The sequence below is a fragment of the Eubalaena glacialis genome, chromosome 7 (assembly GCF_028564815.1).
Source record: "Eubalaena glacialis isolate mEubGla1 chromosome 7, mEubGla1.1.hap2.+ XY, whole genome shotgun sequence".
NCBI classification, from domain to species: domain Eukaryota; kingdom Metazoa; phylum Chordata; class Mammalia; order Artiodactyla; family Balaenidae; genus Eubalaena; species Eubalaena glacialis.
The window spans coordinates 21515192-21529549 of NC_083722.1; the positions used below are offsets into that span (position 1 = coordinate 21515192).

A 14358-nucleotide genomic window follows, 5' to 3' on the forward strand; every position below is an offset into this window, starting at 1 on the left:
AAGGTCAAACACACTCAACCCTCCCCACACCCCAACTGTGTCTTCTCTCTTGTGAAAATCTAAGTTCCCGGAATCCTAATCCATATCTGAACAATGATTAGTAACAGGCCAACGTTTTCCAGTCTTACACAGTAATTAAACAAGAGTGTGTGTATAGCTGTGAAGTCTTGAATTACAAGCTAGACGTGATTTTTCTTCTTAAATTAACCTTCTCACCACCACCGAGGTTAGGCTAGCCATCTCTACCCGGTGTCCTTTCTGTGACTGTTATTGAGTTCCCATTGGCCACTGATATTTGCAAGGGTTTCACTTGGATTGGTTGCACTAAGACACACTGAAGCCAACAATGATGGGAGCTGAACAAGCAGAGAATTCCTGAGGAAAGAATGACGATGTTGAAGATGAAAATGACTACAACACTTGATATTTATTATGAAATTTACAGTTCTTAAGTGGGCTTAACAAATGAGAGTATGGTCTAGGAACCTAAAGTGCAGATTATTCTGTCAATCCCATTCTTTACTCCACCCACCCCGTGCCCTTCTACAATCTATCTTACACTTTCTCTCTCAATCTCCAAGACATGGTTCTTACAGTATGTACAGGAGCAATGGATTCTATGTTTCCTATAAAGTCAAAATTCTAACATTGTAGAGTAGGAGCAGCTGCAATGAGCAAATGAGATATCATTGCACCAAATCCATGTCCAAAAGTGAACAGTACTCAAGGGAAATATTTGAAACCCACAAATATAATTGTTCTGAATTCAGGACCTACCCCCCAAACTCACAGAGCCCCCAAAACACTCACCAGATAAGAAAAACAGTGTGATGTTGAATGAAAGGATGAAAGAGGGGTAGAGAAAGGCGATTTTCGCGTCCTTGTAAAAGTTAGTTACTTTCAAAACATGCAGAGAGTGCAGCAGTAGTGCAAGGAACACACAGATACCTGTTACTCACAAAAAAAGGGGGTGGGGCAACAACCCATCTAGTTAGCTTAGTCTATGGCCTTCAGGCTAATTCCCAAGACTTTAAGTTGCCTTTTTAACTCCCCGTACACTATTTCTTTCCTTTTGTTGTCATTGTATTACCTTTTTCCTTTACAGTCCCTGAACAGTTTCTAAGAGGCAGTGGACAACCACCCCAGCCCAGAACCAGAATGATTGAAGGAATCCTCTTTCTTTCATCCCTTACCTACGATGAAGAAGGTGATTGTGAAGAAAAAATACTGTTTCCGGGTATCAGGAAGGGAACGAGGGAAGGCCAGGAGTATAAAGCTCAGGAAGAAGGAGAGAAGGAGGGCGCTGATCATGAAAATTCGACCAAATATGTAGCAGTCTGAATTGGGTAGGGAGAGGGGAGAAAGGCCAGGAGCTCCCTCTAGGGCCCCCCTTTTTCTGTGTCTGAATCCCCAGAATACTAAAGAAGCGGTGCAGAGACTTTAAGGTAGGAACCAATGACAACTGGTGGGAAGCTTAGGGATGGAGGGAGAAGTAAGGTGCAAAAAGATCCAGAATAGTGATTCTAGCTGGGCTGGTATCCCTAGAGAGGCCTGATCCCCTGGCTCATTCTGAAATGAGCCAATGTTACTGGTGGGAGTATAACTGCTTCCTTCAGGTGTACTGGGGCAGGAAAGGAGGCTGAAAATTCTGGGAAGGGACAGGGCTGGAGCACAGCCCTCCCTTTCAAGGCCAGAACTTACTTGATTTTGATGGTAGCATCCAACATTTGATCTCACCACTGCATATTGCAAAGAGGGCGCTGAACAGGACTTGGGAATTGCTTGGGATTTCTATCCTCACCCAGGGAGAAAGGCTGAAGGCCCACCACAGAAGGGCAGAACCAATGAAAGTACAGATGAGGATAAGAATGCGATATGGTTTAACTATCCCACATTTCACACAAAAGGGTGCTGACTGAAAAAAAAAAAAGGTGGGGGGTGGGTGGGGAGGAGGCACAGAGTTAGATTTCCTCGGTTCCTTTGGGATTTCTGTCCATTCTTAAACACCCATATAAGTCCAACCTCCTTGTCTTTTCTCATACTCAGCTTGCAGAGCTCTCCCTCCTCATCTCCTAACCAAATCCTCTCCAGGTCACAGACTGACCCTGTGTCCCTCACCAGCAAGAACTGAGATCTTTCTCCTTGATCTATACGTCTTCTCTGAACCACTTGTACACAACCGTCCACAGCCTTGTATTGTTACTATGCTTTTCGTGGGTGTCCGGGTATCTTGTCTCATCACCTACACTAGAAGTCCCTGGAAAACAACAGCCCAACTTGTTAATCTCCCACCACATTTAGCGTAGTGCTTTACATGTAACAGGATCTCAGTGAATATCTGTTAACAGAACGGAAAAAAAACATAGCATATACCAAATACATTCCCTAGTGATGTCAAGAGAAGTAACAATTTTCTGATGCTCTGCAGCCTCAACATTCCCCTCCATCATCAATCCCCTCAAATCTCAACCCCCTTCCCCCCTTCTCTCACTGTTAATGATCCCAGCTTACCTTTTCTCTTATTTCTTCTTTTAATATTTCTGTTTCAGCTTTCATCTTTTGATTATACTTTGTTTTCTACAGCACTTTTTAACACAGAGGCCCATCCTAGCCTTCTCTTCAAGAGTAGAACCTTGTGGTGCCTTCCTGTCTCCTCATTGGCAGAAACATTTAGTGACATCATAATTATGTGAACTCTACATCCCAACAAAAATGTGAGATCCTATCCTGCTGGCCCTGTTTTTTAAAAATATGTCATCTCCCAACCCCCTCCACCCAGCAAGGCCTTTGTTTTCTTTGATACATGTGTGCCTCAAAAGTTATGGCTTGTGCCCTTAGTTCTAACTTCTAATACAGAATAAGCAAGAGTACTGTATTCTCGTACAACACTAAAGGACACTTGAGAGAGAAAATGGGATAATCAGGGAAATAACTGGGAAGATTTAAATGGAAATCCGTTTTGTGTTAAGGGTACAGTGGTTCATACTACACCCTTCAATTCCTTCACCAGAATGATATTAAGACACGTAATGCCTTCTGATCTCAACCTTTTGTCTAACACACTGCTTGGCAATGGTGGACATTCTGTATGTTTGTTGATGAAGGAATTAGCAAATAAATGAATAAATGGAAGTGAGACAAAAAAGCAGAGGGTTGCTAGGAACCTCTGTTTAAAATTTTCTTAAATGTAAGCTCTGGGAATGCAGGGATTCTATTTGTCTCTTCTATTCACTTATGACTTCTGGCACAAGGCAGGTGCTAAATAAATATTTGTGGAATCGATGACTAATTCAGGAACAAAAGGATCATCCTTAGGACAGAGGGTTGGCATATCTGTCAGTTTCCCTCAACTGACTTTTTTTGTTGTATGTGCACTATATACCAACATATTTCTAGGATAAACTAGGATGTTAGAGTGTGCAATAGTAATACATTTCCAGCTTAGCACTATAGGTTTATGTGTCAATCAGTTAAACTATTAAAAGGGGATAGCATGATAACGCTATTGGCTGGGAAGAGAAGGACTATTTATGAAACCAGAGGTAACTCAACAAGGTAAAGACTGCTTTTGACAATCATGTGCACATGGAAACCCAGCCCTGAGACTTAGAAAGAGTAGATATTGCAAGACAATGTCTACTTAAAGATAGGTAGTGGGGTTGGTGGGGTCCCCATTGAGAAGAGCACCATACTTTCTCCTGAGCTTTGAACTGACCCCAGAAAACAAAGTATGCAGGCAAATAGATTTCTGTTGATGTCAAAAAAGGAATAAAGGGAAACTATAAATACATTTAGCAAGCAAATTGTTTACTGTAAACAGTGGGTCACTTACTCTTTCCCTTATAGACAACTTCTCAGTCTACACATTAAAAAAATTAATTAATTAATTACTCCACGTTCACTTGAAGGCACACACTCCCTTAATATAAGACGACAGTTCTTTGTTTAAAATGACTTGGAAAAGGAATCAAGTAGGAGAAGCTAGAGACAGAGAACCTCGATTCAAATCCTAGTTTTGTCACTTACTTTTTGGCTAAGTCACTTCTCATAGAGATTGCTGCTAAATTTGCTGAATGTAATAGAAATATTGCACTCATACAAAGAAAAGAAAGTGAAATAAAAGAAAAAGAGTTCTTATCTCTAAGCATACAAACTGAAGAAGTTAGGGTGAAATGATATGTCTAGATTTTACTTCCACTCCCACCTCCAACCGCCTACCCCCAACACAAAAATAGTACTGGTAAGACAGAGGAAACAAGATTGGTAACATGTTAATGATCGTAAGACCGATTACATGGGAGTTCTTTATCTAATTATGTCAACTTCATTATGTTTGAAAATTTCCAGAATAATATGTTTAGAAATATAAATTTGACATCTCAGTCACGTAAAAGGCTAGAAGCTAATTTCTTTTTCTTTTGTAAACGCTCTGCTCACATGACTGAAAATGCTGCCTGCTTTCTATTATATTCAATTGTGCTCACTGATACATTTTTTAAATTCTATGACTTTTCTGGGTCTCTCAGATATAAACTCCACAAGAGATTGACTGTTTTGTTCATTTACACTTATCTTTTATTAAACACAGTAAGTGGTCAGAGAATATTGTTTATGTATTATTTCAATAAAAAAACTACCCCTGTAGGATTGCTATAGAACTAGACTGAGAAAACAAATGTAAAAGTATTTTAAAAAAAAGAAGCCCTGTATAAATTCTACTTCAAGCCATCATCATAATTATTATTGGAAATTTGAATCCTTTGCTCCATTTTTAAACATCATACCAAAACTTGACACTAAGCATTGCTCCATGGAGATTCCTATTATCTCATTAAGTAACTTAAAGAAGTGACTAGAAAGAAACTAAGTGTTTTAAAGAATCTCCTAGGACAGTATAAAAATTTATACACCAGGTAGTTTGTATTCTTGCCCAAATTTAAAATCTAGCAGCACACAGGCCGAATGAGCTATCGTTGCGCATATTTGAAACTATATGCTTGGATTCGGAATACTTGAAAGTCAACTGGGTCACAGCAGGTCGATGATACAAATGCGTTTTAGGTTCAAATACTGCTTTCTGAAGTTATCCAAATATTACATTTAAAAAACGTCAAAGACATTCAATAAGAGGTATACCTTGGGGGTAGATTGTCTTCTAACTCGTGAAAGATTACCACCAAACTAAAGAGCACTAAGCAAAGGTGCTCTGGAAGCCCACAGGAATTCTGGATGCTCACACACTCTGAGATAGCCTGCAACGGCTTTGTGGTCCTCCCACATTCACCCCCCTCCCAGGCTCAGAGAGCAAGCCTCCCTCCGACGCCCCGAGGAGAAGCATCCCGGAGAGAGACAAATGGAAGGGCTCCGGGACCCACGCAGCAGCAGAAGTCTCTCCCGCCCACTCTGCCCACTGAAAGTCCTCCTTGGAATGCTCGAGGAGGTCGGAGTCTCCCGAGTGTCTGCACTTTTCGCGGTCGTCTTGAAAGTATCCGCCCCCGTTTCCGCTAGCAGAGCACCCTCCACGTCTTCAGGATTGGTGGCCGGGTGGGGTCTGCAGCTGACCACAGTCCGCCTTTGTGCGCAAGATGCAGTTGCGGGACCCCGGGAAGGATGGAGGTACTCGGACCTTTACGACCGGAGAAAAACTCTGAATATTCCTGCGTAGGCCATGTAATGGGTGACCGGAAGGGACGTATAGCAGCTCCAGTGGCGCAATCGGACAGCGCGCGGTACTTATATAGCAGTATGTGTGCGAGTGATGCCGAGGTTGTGAGTTCGATCCTCACCTGGAGCATCATTTTCCAATCGGAGATAGCATCCCTTGAAGAGACCCTTTCCCCTTTGCTTTCCTGTCTACTACACCATCTTTGATGTGTTTGAATTTGTCCTATAGCATTTATTCTTACCGCTCCCTTAGCGCCAATTAGCGTCAAGCAATTACCGACTGAATGAATCTTTTGTGCTGCAGTGGGTTAGCTTCTCTAATTCTTTATCCCCACCTTGTCTTGCAAGCTGATCTCAAATAAAGAACATTTCCTGACCTCCCCCCACCCCCCGGCTCACTTTGCTCTTTTTTTGTTTTTTTCATTTAAAAAAAATTTTTATTGGAGTATAGTTGCTTTACAACGTTGTGTTAGTTTCCGCTGTACGGCGAAGTGAATCAGCTATACGTATACATATATCCCCTCTTTTTTAGATTTCCTTCCCATTTAGGTCACCACAGAGCATTGCATAGAGTTCCCTGTGCTATACAGTAGGTTATTATTTATCTATTTTATACATAGTAGTGTATATATGTCAATCCCAATCTCCCAATTCATCCCACCCCCCTCCCCCTTGTATCCATCCATATCTTTGTTCTCTACATCTGTGTCTCTATTTCTGCTTTGCAAATAAGTTAATCTGTACCATTTTTCTAAATTCCACATTTAAGCAATATTATATGATATTTGTTTTTCTCTTTCTGACTTTAAGTTCAAGTTAAGTGGAGTTAATTGCTGGATCTAGACATAGTGGTCACAGAGGGTGGTGTGACTAAAATTACAATTGCTAGTAGTATTGTATACAATAACTCAGGGTGTGGCAATGGGAGTAATTGGCTAAGGAAGCATTCAGGACAGGATTACTGATAGAGAAAAGTCAGTGAGGAAGTAGGAGTTTGGAAGTGTGACTACATAACTTAACCGATTATTAAAATCATCAGTTAAACATAGAAGTTCACATCAAGATAGTCACTTTGCTCTTATGACCATCATTCCTCAGGGATCCCCTGGTGCATACTTAGAAATCGCTAAGTAACTTCCCAGAGGTGATAAGCATTGAACACCATTAGAGGGAATCAAAAGTGGGAACTTGCATGGAGTTCCTGCTTGATTAAATCTCTGGTTTTGGGGGAAACTAAAATACTGTTTTCTGAAAAGAGAGTCACCTGTAGTATTTTTCCCATTTAATTTCACCCTGATGAACTAACAGCCATGCAGCTTGTATCAACTGAGAAACAAAACCTGGCATCCTCAAATGATCCAACTGTCTGGGCCTGGAAAAGGATGAGTGATAATGAGGCCCAGAAACCAGAAATCTGTAGAACAACATTACAGGAAAAAGCATATTGTTGTGAGTGGGGTAGATAGGAAGTAGGTAGTGATTTTGACTTAAAAATATGCTCCCCCCTCCACAATGACACAAGGAGTCTGCCTGGTCATACATCTTATCACATGCCTCCCTACTTCACCCCAAGAGGGTGAATTGAGCTAAGTAATTTAGAGTACTTTTCCTAGCTGTAAATATTATCCCATACTTGAAAGCATGTATGTCCCACCCAGGACAAGTCACAGAAGGTGCATGGAATAAAGCTGGGTCCAGAGAACTATCTCTTGAGGTCTGGATTCCTAAATATGTCCTGCATGTACCAGGACATTGTCCAGTCACAGAGTCATCTCTTTGGGAAAGGTAGGGAGGTCCCATCCAGAAAAGCACCAGATAATAAAGTGGACACTTTATCACTTCATAGCTCCTGCTAAGCCACCAGAGTATCTTGGAAGCTGTCAAAGTATATATTTAGGCTATATGCAGTATTTTGTATCATACTAGACATTTTGTTTTATTTAATATGATTTTAATTCCTTAGATTTAAAAACTTAACCATTGCACCCATTGAAACATAAACTGAAGCACATTAAAATTTACAAGGGTTTATTTGAGCAAGCACCCATTCAAATTAGGGAGTGCCAAACAAAAAGTGGTTAGGAGGCTCTGCAGGCAGAAGCTAGAGGGAAGACTTTTGTAGATATGTCAGAAGCAAAGCAAAGCAATTATTTGATTGGCTATAGCTTAAGACTGCTTTATGTGGGAAAGCCTAGCTGGCTCATTGTGATAAGCTGTTCTTAAATTTCATTTTCTCAGATTCCAGTTTTGGTTTGCTTACCTAATCTACCAAGGCATTTAGAGCCACCTCAGTCTAATGGTCTCCTTGTTTAATTACTTTAACAAAGTCCTACCAAATTGTGCTTTCCTTTTACAGAATAGTATAAAAACATACAGTAAACATACATTGTAAACTTAGTAAAATAAAATTGGGCTTTATAAAATTAGAAACTTACATGAAAAGAGTAAATATGGTGTCTTAGTTGGTTTGGGCTGCTATAACAGAAATACATAGACTGCGTGGCTTGTAAAAAAACCCAACATTTATTTCTCACAGTGCTGGAGGCTGGAAAGACCAAGATTAAGACATCAGCTGATCAGGTGTCTGGTGAGAGCCTTCTGGTTTTGCTGACTTCCTACATGGTGGAAGGGGCAAGCAAGCTCTCTGGGGCCTTAAAAAATTTTTTTTTATTGGGGTGTAGTTGATTTACAATGTTGTGTTAGTTTCTGCTGTACAGTGAAGTGAATCAGTTATACTCTGGGGCCTTGTAAATGAAGGCACAAATCCCATTCATGAAGGCTCTGCCCTCATTAGCTAGTCATCTCCCAAAGGCCCCACCTCCTAATACCATCACCCTGACCATTAGATTTTCAAAATATAAATTTTAGGGGGGCACAAATATTCAGACCGTAGCACATAGAAAACAAAGTAGTTCTACTAATATATATTTTCAAATGCTTTTTTTTTGAGAAAAAAGAAAAATGTAGTCAGAGCATAATATAGTCAGAAAATAATGAAAATGAGATATCTTAAAGTTTATATGATTCTGTCAAGGCTCCACTTAGGTTTCAATTCTAATCCTTAAAACTTCTATAATTACAGAGAATAAAATAAATATATGCACCACGGCCTTCTTTTTTTCCTAAGTGTCATCACTTGCTCTAGATTTGTTCCCCACCACTGTGCCCTTGTCTTGGGTGTTGTAGAATGGTAAACAACCTCATAGAAAAAACATGAATGTTTTAACTGCCTCCCTTTAACACATCCAATTATTCCTGGCTTTGAATCTGCCTCATGAGCCGCTGACGCAAAACTGGAGATGGAGAATGCGGGTATCGATCCCGCTACCCCTCGCATGCAAAGCGAGCGCTCTCCCATTTGAGCTAATTCCCCTTCACCTGTGAGGTGACGTCATCGATGTCATCTCTATATCCATATGTCTTTCAGGCCCTCTAGGATCCGTTGGTAATTTTATGTCCACCAAGGCCAAACTGTACGGAATGGAGTTGAGACAACTCATAAGCAGCCTCGGGCAGGAATCCCCGACCGCCGAGCAAAGGAGAGTGAAAAACAGCTAGACCTGGAAGGTCGCTCTAGGAAAGCTCTAGCTTCGCCCTATTTTAACTTCCTGGACCTCTCCGCAGAGGAAGAGGAAGCCCTGAGCAGGACCACCGACCCATCACTTAGCTCTCTTCAAATGCTCTGCGCTCTTCTTTTGTAATAAAAGGCGGCTATCACTGAATAGAGAAGTTTAGAGACTTCTGCAGGTGTAAAGAAGAGCAAAGCTCCAGCACAGCCTCACACTCCAGGCTTTTCCACATGTGGCTTCTGAAAAAATATGAGCTACTCTCACACATTTTCCCCAAAGAAGGTATTTTGATTTTCCCCAAGTACATCGCTACCAAATACGGGATGCAGCCAGAGTGTGAGTGGAAGAGTGCAGGGGAGGCTGGTGAGAGAGGGCAGAGGTCTATCGCCAGGGTGTAGGTCATCGATAGTTATTAAAGGGTTTTAATCAGGCTTATAGTATGCTCAGGTTGCCAGTTTACAGTCTTGATGTCTGGGTAGACAGTGGGCTGGAGCTGGCATGCTGATTACTTAACCAGGAGACCTCTGGCATCCACAGAGCATGGCCAGAGAGTGAGATAACTCAGTCAGGTATTTGAGAGTTAAGTCACCACGAGAATAGTTGGACTGGATGCCTAAAGAGGGAAGAGATGGATGAAGGCAATGAGGAGCAACTTTAGTCTTGATTTTAAAATGCGGGAGTGGAAGAGAGTGGCAGGGCAGATTATTAGGAAGGTAGTAGTCTTGAACTTGCAAGCTTATGTTACTCAAGCCTTGCACTTTTGTAGAAATCTACTGAGAATAATTTTGCTTCTTGTTTTACGCATAGATCATCTCATTTTAAACAGTGAAATCTAGAAGCATTCCTACTTTGTAGACTTTTAATGGCAATAGAAAATAAATGGAAACACAGGTAATAGACAATAGCATCATAAACAAACAAACAAAAACTGTTGTTCTCTCCACAGCTGTTCCTGAAAATAGTGGCAGAATTGGCTGATTGAAAACTATTTATTCAACAAATTATACTGATAACTTCTAGAATTTTGAAGACGAATGAACACCCTCTTTATCTATTAAAGATTCTTATTGATCAGATGAAAGGAAACACAAAATAATATAATGCCTGAGATTAACCTTACAATAATATGGAAAACCAGTTTGGCAAAATGTTGATAATTGTTGAAGCATATGTGATGCGTACTTGGAGATACTTGACTCTTTCCTATTCTCTCAATAATTTCTTTTGGGACTTTGATTAGATATATGGTAGAACTTCTCTCCTAGCCTTCATTTTTCCTATTCCTCTTTCCTAATTTCCAACTACCTGTATCAGTGGATAGTATTTTACATAGTTCCCTCAAATCTAACTTCCAGTGTCCTAATTCTCCTTTCTGCTCTATCTAATCTGCCATCTAATAAATCTGTTTAAGTATATGTTTTCAGTGTTTTAATTTTCAAATTCCTCTTTAATAATTTCACATACATGAGAGTTAGTGTATTACATTCCCAATGATTCACCACCCCTTCCTGTGAAAGGCCTACTTTTGACAATTTTCCTGTTAATTATACTGTCCTTCCTTGTGAAAGGAATATAATTCTTTTACCCTTTGCTATCAGAATTGACAACAGGATGAATCACATGATTGCTTTGTACGCCTCCTTGCCTTTGCTCAGGCCCTTTCCTCAGTCTGGGACAACCTCATTCTTCACCACCGCTAGAAAACTTGCTCGTCAAGACTCATCTTCAATGTTATCTTCTTTTTCCTGGGCACTTATGATCAATCTGATTAGTCAGAAATAGTTCCTATTCTTGTTCGTTCATCTGTCCGTTGTGTTCATTCTTATGAAACAACGAGATGGAGCTGAACACTTTTTTTCCCTCTTTCTTCCTTCGAATTATTTTCTCGCTAGTGTTGAGTTTCTTGACGTTTTCAGTACCAGAACGCTTGGAAAACCTAGTGAAAGTTGGACAAACTCTCCCTAGAAAACACACAGGTATCTGGGGGGGCGCGGGGGCCGTGGAGGAATCAGAATTCGTGGTTCCTCAGATGCGGATGACCCGGGAGGAGAGCCCCACGAAGTTAAAGATTCTTCTCTATGCAATTTCACCCGAAAGTATTGTAGAAGCGGCAATAACACGGAAGAGAAATTGAGCCCTATTCAGATCCGTCGTCTAATTTTCCAGACTGTCTCATTAACCACGAATTAGGAGTCCACATTCGCCAGCTCCCCTGACAGCGACTCCAGTGGAACCGGCTCTGGGAACCTCTGCCCCTGCGGACACCCGGCCGCGCTCTCGGCCCGCGGGCCCAGGCTCCCCTGACGAGGGACGGTGACAGCAAACTGGTTCAGCCCAGGTTGGCCGCGTCACGCCCACCGCCTGCCAGGACTTGACGCTGAGGCGCCTCCTGCCGGGGACTAGGCAGCCCGAGAAAGGGGAGTGAAAGCCCAGGCAGATGTGTTTCTACCACGTCTCCACCAATTTTATGACTCCTGTGAAAGCTAAGCCCGTTTTTTGCCCCCGTCGCAGCTTTTCGATCCCAGTTCTTTGTCCATTCGTGTGGAAGCTAGCCACCTCCACGTCTCCCAGACGTGTCTAAGCCGTCTCCTAAGCGTCTTTCTCTCCGGGATAGCCAGCGAGTTCCCGAGTATAAACTCTGAAATACAGCACGCCAAGAGGCGAATACACGTGGACGAGGTGGCCGAGTGGTTAAGGCGATGGACTGCTAATCCATTGTGCTCTGCACGCGTGGGTTCGAATCCCACCTTCGTCGGGTGTGTGCTTTTGGTGTGAAGAAGTGGGAGTGTTTTCGAAAGTTTCCTAGCATTTCCAGTTATGCTCTCTTTAAGTATTTGTTCAGTATTCTGCGTTTGGCCTAATGAGGTTTGCCTTCCTCTCTACTTTCTATGAGCTCTGTCATGTGTCCCTCCCCTCTGTAAGTGTGCACGCGTTTAAGGTGCTAACTTCTTAGAACAGGTTTTGCAGATTATTCTTCAACTCTACCATAACATATTGTTCTCTTGATATTTAACAGACTTCTTGAAGGAGCTTTTGTTTTCAAGCAACTCGTATCTAGGAGAATTAATTGGTTAAGGGCTTTGAACTCTATGGATCTTTTTAACAATCGACCAATTTCGTTTCCAAATTTTTTGTTTCTTTTTCCAACGCCTCCACTCATACTTGAGTAAGCCAGATTCTTCAGTACAAAGGACAATCTAGTTTCACAATGATTTTAATATTTTATATTTACATAACAATAGAGTATAGGTTATGTATGTATAAATGTTTGAGGTCTATCCAATTAGGAGAATGACTGGAGGATTTTTTCCCTCCTCAAATTTCAATTACATTATCTTACATAGTTTTTCCAATTACATTATCTTCTCTTTTAAAATTATTATCTTAAAGATTATTTAGTAAAAATAGTTTTCCAAACTCTTCCTTCTTGAAACAAAAAGTAAAAACATTTTATTTTGGCAATTTTAAAACATATTGAAAATTAGACATAATGTAAAAAGTATCTGCAAACTCATCTCAGAGCTTCAGTTATCCCCTCTATGGCCTGGACTCGCCTATGAGTCTCCTCCTGGTCTGCTTTTCCCAATTCCTCTCTTTGGGAAATTAACCTCTCATCAGGAAACTGAAACTTGGCAGCCCCTCTTCCACATCCCCTAGAGCAGTTACCACCTACAAACTTTATTAGGTCTGCTTGCAAACCTATTTAGAGTCTTTGGTTATTTATGAAGAGAAAAAGAAACTGCATTAATGGGAAAGGAAATCTGAATATATGACTGTTTGATGAAACACTTGGCTTCACAGAAGCAAGTGCTCTGTGGAAAGCCAATTTGAAGCAAACATTTTTCTTTCAAATAAAACTACTGCAGTGTATAGTATCATTTTTGGTGAAAATCATATCCAGGTTGTGGTTTATAGCAGTGCAATAAGGCAGTGTGTTTTTATACTTAAAGATGGTGGTTTCTGGCTGACTGCAATGCACCTTTCCAAACTTCTCATTTTTTTTTTTATCTTTCCTCCCTCATCTTCATACCCCAAATGATTCTTTATCCTTGTCATTTCTCTCTACAAACATTTTTAATGCTTGTCCCAAAGAGTAACTGGAAGAGAACTTTATCTTACATTACTTACCAACCCTGTATGATATATATTTTCACTCATTCACTCATTCTCACATTCACTCAATAATTACTTCTTGCAGGTGGAGGATTGGGCCCTGGTGATGATGGGATGAACCAAGTGATCCTGCCCTCATCAATCTCAAGGGCCCTAAATCTAAACCTAAAACAAGTCATTAGAAGTGTTAGGGAAAAAAAAAAAAGAAAGAAAGACAAAGTGTTAGGAGGGTTTACAGAGGCATTGGAAGAGCAGAGGGATGTGTAGTATTGGAAAGTATTCAAGGAGAGAGCAAGTTGGCTTCTTTAAGGTACGGAGAGCAAGGAAGGAAGGGGTGGAAGTAAGATTTGCTGAAGGTCATTTGAACCCTGAGAGGAAAATGTCCAACACATACGGGCTTTCTGAACATGGACCTACTGCTACCTCAGTGTCTTCCTTTATGACTCATAGACATTAATTTGAAGAACTGATTAAAACCCTCATCTTCCTGTGTTCTACATTGATCTGAGAAAAACCAGAAGCTTATAAAATATTCCCCTCTCTACAAGCCGCACGTGGTTCCTGATTTTTTTTTTTTTTTAAGAAATTCACATTCTTATTTATTGGTTGATTGATTGATTGCTGTGTTGGGTCTTCGTTTCTGTGCGAGGGCTTTCTCTAGTTGTGGCAAGCGGGGACCACTCTTCATCGCAGTGCACGGGCCTCTCACTATCGCGGCCTCTCTTGTTGCAGAGCACAGGCTCCAGACGCGCAGGCTCAGTAGTTGCGGCTCACGGGCCCAGCTGCTCCGTGGCATGTGGGATCTTCCCAGACCAGGGCTCGAACCCGTGTCCCCTGCATTGGCAGGCAGATTCTCAACCACTGCGCCACCAGGGAGGCCTGGTTCCTGCTTTTTACACTGCCTACACATTAAGTTCTGTGACTGGAGGAGGCCAGTGTCCAACTCAGGTTCTGCTGCGCACTGCCAGAAGGGCTAATATTGGAGAGACAGGTGTTGGTGGAAAAGGAAAAG

At 41.4% G+C, this 14358-nt stretch overlaps 3 non-coding genes across 3 annotated transcripts; 2 read left to right on the forward strand and 1 right to left on the reverse strand.

Annotated features, from left to right (window-relative positions):
- Positions 1-5700: 5700 nt before the first annotated feature.
- On the forward strand, positions 5701-5794 carry TRNAI-UAU (transfer RNA isoleucine (anticodon UAU)). The gene is made up of 2 exons: positions 5701-5738; positions 5759-5794. It is a non-coding gene; the product is annotated as a tRNA-Ile (tRNA).
- A 3170-nt stretch (positions 5795-8964) lies between these two features.
- On the reverse strand, positions 8965-9037 carry TRNAA-UGC (transfer RNA alanine (anticodon UGC)). The gene has a single exon. It is a non-coding gene; the product is annotated as a tRNA-Ala (tRNA).
- Positions 9038-11906: 2869 nt separating this feature from the next.
- TRNAS-GCU (transfer RNA serine (anticodon GCU)) lies at positions 11907-11988 on the forward strand. The gene has a single exon. It is a non-coding gene; the product is annotated as a tRNA-Ser (tRNA).
- Positions 11989-14358: the final 2370 nt, after the last annotated feature.